General features: G+C 33.6%; 1 pseudogene; it reads left to right on the top strand.

Moving 5' to 3' along the window:
• Positions 1–1,100: 1,100 nt before the first annotated feature.
• On the top strand, positions 1,101–2,145 carry LOC107142584 (annotated as a pseudogene).
• Positions 2,146–6,095: the final 3,950 nt, after the last annotated feature.

Raw genomic sequence — 6,095 nt, 5'->3', positions numbered from 1 at the left:
ATATAAGGAATTTCTAGACTGCAAATGAATATAGGAAGGAAGTCAGGGCATAAATTTGAGCATGGCAACCATGTATTCAGGTTCACCTTGCATACTTTAATCTAAAGGGAGAAGTCTGTATGTTTCAAAGCTGAATAAACAGGAAACAGAACCCAAGATCCAAGGCAATATAGGAAATCAAAAAATGCATTTCTCCCAAAAGTCAATGACTTCCAATGAATGCATTCTTAATAAAAGGGTAAATAATAACTAATCTTCCAACACCTCAGAAATGCCAAGGAATTAAATGGTATTTGGCAATAGCTGGGTTAAAGAAGAAATAATTGATTGGATCCCACTTCAGAATTTTTATGGGTTTACCTTGTCTATTCACAGTAAATGGTTTGTCTATGGAACTTTAAATTTAGTGATAACTTATAAATATCTTGAACTTATAGCACTGCTGAGTGCTTGTTAAAACCAAATGAAGCAAGGTGCTGTGGTATAGGGCTGTGTTCCCAGCAGCTCAGAAGCGTGAGGCAGGAGGATCATGAATTCAAAGCTCAGTGAGACCCTGTCTCTAAATAAAATACAAAATAGGACAGGGGATGTGGCTTAGTGTTCCAATGACTCTGAGTTCAATCCCCAATCCCTATCCCCCCTTACCCCTCACCCCCCAGAAACCCCAAATGTTAAAAAACTCAAACTGAAACCTTATCCATACCCAGTAATATTTCTGCAAGTAAAATTGATGGAAAATGAATAGCTTAGAACTAGAAAGAACATATTTAGACAAGGTAAGATTCAGTCAGATGAATGCAGGATGAATATCCTGGTATACATGAATATAAAGTATTTAGTTATTATTTAGCAATTGTTATCCCTTTTGAACAACACCAGAACATAGAAGTCAAACACCTTGTTACAGTGGTGAAAAAAGATCCCTTCAAATATTGAATTTCAAATTCCATGGTATATTTTGATGATTTTTAGGAATATTCACTATTTGAACAAAACATTTCACATTTGTAAGGATGAATATGTAGTTTTACATATTCATATGTAATAAGGCAATAAATGCCTACAAATAGAGGATAAAAATAATAAGAATACTTATAAATATGCAGAGATGGAATGTGGGGGGAAGAATATCGCCTCTTATGGAAACAGTTAATGAAGTTTCCAACCTCAGCATTGCTCACAAAATCATGGGGAGCAATATATATATATATATATATATATATATATATATATATGGAAAAGAAATATATATTTCCAAACATTCTGGAAAGCAACTTTTTGCAGACAATGTACAGTGCTTTTTGGAACCATCTACATGAGCAGTTACCTTGAACTCCTCCTGACTTGTGCCCATGAACTTCTAAAAAAGTTAAGGAGATCTTGCTATCACTGCTACAACCACGCCAGAATGGTCTAAGAGAAGATGTTGAAGAAGCTCTGGATATGGATCTTCTCAAACAGGAAACAGCATGGAACCCTCAATGTTAATCATCTCCCCAACTCCATTCTCAATTTGATGATCCTGCTACATGCACCACTTTGAAATGAAGCAGTGCAGAAACTAAAGAGCATAACAGATACAGTACAATTGTTTAGGAGCATATTCCATGTTCTGGGCCTCATGAAGATGGACATGGTAAACTATACTATACAGAACATTTGACCCGACCTCCAGTAACATTCAGTCCAGTATGAATGAGCTAAATTTCAGGAATTCCTTGACAAACAGCCTATTCTTCTCAATTATACCACAAAATGGCTAACCAAAGCATCCATAGACCTCATTACACCATTTACAAGTAATAACTTTCCCAGCTTCTCCTCCAGCATAGAATATTCATCTCCCGATAAGGAACCAAACAATCCAGACACACCTAGTCTCACAGTGGTGCTATACCAGGGCACTTAAACCTCCTTCTCTGGAATCATGGAAATGATTAATTCCCTGTGACTCTGCTGATGGACAGAATGCAGCTCCAGGAGATGAAGTCCAAGTTGTACAACTTTATTATCCTGTCCTCAATCTTGTTGGTGGCAAGAAGTTTCTCTGGTAGTGTTTTATTCAGCTCACATGAATGTGTGGATAAACTGAAATACATAACTAAAGCCCTGGCTGAATAATTTAACTCCAGGTACATCTTTTAGTCACTTGCCCAGCACCACTATGGATTTCTGGATTGCCCTGATGCATGAGAAACCCTCAGAATCCACTAAGCACCAGATGGTCTTGTAAATGTAACCCTCCATGGAGGGGCTTCCTGATTTCTGCTGAGGACTCTAGATTGGCCCTTTGCAGGAGGTATCTCTTACTGCCACAGCTAATGCCCATTATCAGCATGAAGCAGCCAAAGTGGTCATCATCCATTTTCCCAAAACAGCAGTTGGAGTTACTTGGTGAGAGGAGGGAAAATTAGAAAGGACCATGCATAGGCAGCAAGGAAAAGTGTCTCAGAGAAGAAAAGGAGGAAGAGAGGATTGGGAAAGCAAGTTTTTGCAGTCTCTGTCTGCAGTTATTCCTAGCCACAAAAGGCAGTTCTTTAATAGCCCCTAGATATAACCAACAGCAAAAGTTAATTCTTCTTGTGCCAATACACCCTTACTCCAACCATTGTGCTGATAAAGGCTGAGAAATAACTTTTCTCCAGATTTGCTGAGGTAATAGGCTAGGAACCTTAAGAGGACAAATGAAAACCCTTGGTCCTTTTTAAGCTAGAGAGGTGGAATTCATACATAAAGTAATGGCACCCAACAACATTCACAATTCAAAAAGGAAAGATAATGAAATAATAATGCTGATCAGACAAGTAAAATTAGTCAGAAGCTAATTGTAGTGCACATGGTGTTTTTTAAAACACAAAATAACTTAAATATTCGCAAGAATTTGCTCTCAGATATAAAGTTTCAATTCAAAGATTCACATATTCTTGAAAATTGAAAATTTTACATGAAACCTCAGCCAAGGTTACAAATGTTCTAATTTATGAAACAAGCAAATACAAAAACTTCTGAAGGGACATAGCCCCAATATATGACATATGGGCTTCACCTGAGAATATCTGAGAATTAATGAGTACTCCATATGAAGTTATTAAAATGAAAAATACTCACATCATAAACAAGTGTGAAAACAGGTGTTTTTTTAAAAGCACAATTTGTAAGAAAAAAAGTGTTCATAAAATATAACTTGGAAAAGGCTGTTAAATAGAGATCTATATTATAGTCATAAATATAGACACAAATTTCAAATAATAGAAGGAGCAAGACACTATCCAAAATGAAAAATATTTGAGAAAGAATCTTGGAATTTATATAAAATTTATAACTATTAACGTTAAAAATTCAATGTAAGAGTTATGCATCTCATCAGACAGTTTAAAAGCTTTGCCTGGTTGCTTGGTATAAATTATTTCTAAAATTGGCCTGTGTATATAAATGTGTTTTTGCTAAATTTTTATAATTTTTTTACCTCACATATTACAGAATGCAAGAGTTTTTTTTTTTTTTTTTTTTTCCAGCAAGAATTATTTTCCTCCTTGGGATTAAACTTTCTTGTATATCACTCCTCAACTAATTAATCTCAAGTATTTTTATCATATATTATGTGACATTTTAGTGACAGGAAAAATATAGATGATAAAATTGCATAATATAAATCACATTTATATGCTTTTACAAGCACACTATTTAATCAAGTGGCCTGTAATTTTGCCTACATCATTCTGCCAATCATTCATTTGGTAGTTCATAAACCATCTACCATTGATTTAAATTATCCCACAATATGACTACTGATCTGTTTCTCCTCAAAAGTCCTTTTCAAAATTTATCTTTTCTTAAACACTTCATTCCTTAAATTCTTCTTTTTTTCCTATAATATTATTACTCATTCTCACTCTTCTAACACCCCTTTCCCTTTTCTATCTACATTCTTCTGCAGAAAAAAAATAGATGATACCATTTTTTCAAATTATATTACATGAAATTTGACCATAACCTAAAATTTAAAAAGTTAAAACAGGGTAAAGAAACCTCACTCTTGGACCTCCAAACTGGCTAGACTCATACATTCTGAATTTTCAATAAAGATATGTTTAATAATCCATATATTTATTAAAGTTTGTGCTTAAAATTCTTATTCAGATGTTAATTTAAAGCTTCTTTCTGTTTTCTAAAATTTTGTACTCTTTCCTCTTTAGCCAGTTGATTGAAAGTAGTTTAAAGAATATGGATATACATTGATTAGCATAACCAGAAGTCACATGAATACAGAAGTTTAAGGTGGATGAGATTTAATTCACTTGATATCATAAAATGTTTCTGATGCTTTTAGTCTTCTGATCTGTCCTAGCAATCATAGCTGTTTTTGTCCTCTGAGTGAACTTTTTCACTGCCAGATGTTGGTTAACAACAATAAATAGGATGATGCATACTCCAGCATTTATGATACAGCATGTATGCATGTGGTTGTAGGTATAAAGAATCAGGTCTTTTGACCATACCTTGAATAAAACTGAAATTTTTTATACAACTAGACCAGCAGAATTAAGTTCTTTGTTATTTCTGAATTGCTTTTCCCACTTACTTTAATTGAATTCCAGTCATAAATTCAAATTTCAAAACTTCCATCATTAGAATTATATCATAACTACATAGAGTTATGCTAACATCTATTAAAAAGACTTCCTAATATATTTTTAAATTTGCCTCTCATGCATAATATCCATTTTTTTCAAGCTAAATTCAAATACTTCAGTTAGGAAATCCACTTTTCCCTTACATTAAGTTCCCCAGGAAATAAACTTTGAGACAAAGTATGGGAAGTTTATTAGGAATTGTTTTGGAGATCCATCCATGGAAGGGTACAGGAGAAAAAACTGGACTGTGCAGAGAAAAAAGTGTGATGCAATATTGTTTCTGTGAAGGCCAAAGTCAACCATCAGGAGAGCTCTGATGCTGGTATAGTCAATAAAACTGTCCTCATTGGAATAAAAGACTGTCCTCATTGGTGAATCTTCATACTCTTGTGGTAGCCAGCCCGAGTATGTTCCCCTGGAAATAGGACATAATCTCAAGCAATTATTCTTTTAATTTTTATTTATTCTTTTTAGTTACACATGACAGTGGAATCTATTCTGATATATTTGTACAAGCATGGAATATATCTTATTCCAATTAGGATCCCACTCTTGTGTATTTGATGGTGAGATTCGTGGTAGAATATTCCTATATGTACATGGGAAAGTTATGTCAGATTGTACTGCCTTTCCCATTCCTATCCCCCCTCCTTTTTTTTCATTCCCCTCTGTCTAATGTATTGTACTTCTATTCTTCCCCTCCCCACCCTTATTTTGAGTTAGCATCCACATGTCAGAGAAAACATTAAAACTTTAGTTTTTTGAGTTGTCTTATTTCACATTGTATGAGAGTCTCTAGACCCATCCATTTACCATAAAGTCATTCTTTATGGTAATATATATATATATATATATANATATAATCATATATATAACCAAATATATATATAACCATATATATATAAAATAAAGTCATTCTTCTTTATTTCTGGGTAATATTCCATTGTGTATATACAGCACAATTTACTTATCTATTCTTCTGTTTATGGGCACATAGTTTGGTTTCATAACTTAGCTATTGTGAATTGTGGTTCTGTAAGCATTGATGTGGCTGCATCACTCTAGTATGATTATTTTAACTCCCCTGGATGTATATCAAGAAGTGGGATAACTGGTTAAATGGTGGTTACATTCCTAGTTTTTTGAGGAATGTTCATACTTCTTTCTAGAGTGGTTGCACTAATCTGCATTCCTACCAACACCTTTTGGATATAAATTTTTCCCACATCCTAACCAACATTTATTGTTATTTTATTATTGATACTTGCTATTCTGGTTGGAATGAGGTGAAGTTTCAGTGTAGTTTTAATTTTCATTTCTGTAATTGCTGGAAATGTTGAACATTTTTTCATATATTTATTCATTATTTTTATTTATATATGACAGTGGAATGCATTGCAATTCATATTACACATACAGAGCACAAATTTTTCATATCTCTGGTTGAATACAAAGTATATT

Source organism: Marmota marmota, unplaced genomic scaffold (genome assembly GCF_001458135.2).
Source record: "Marmota marmota marmota unplaced genomic scaffold, marMar, whole genome shotgun sequence".
In the NCBI taxonomy this organism is placed as follows: Eukaryota; Metazoa; Chordata; class Mammalia; order Rodentia; family Sciuridae; genus Marmota; species Marmota marmota.
Note: the sequence above shows the minus strand (reverse complement) of the source record. Positions and strands in the feature narration are given on the sequence as shown.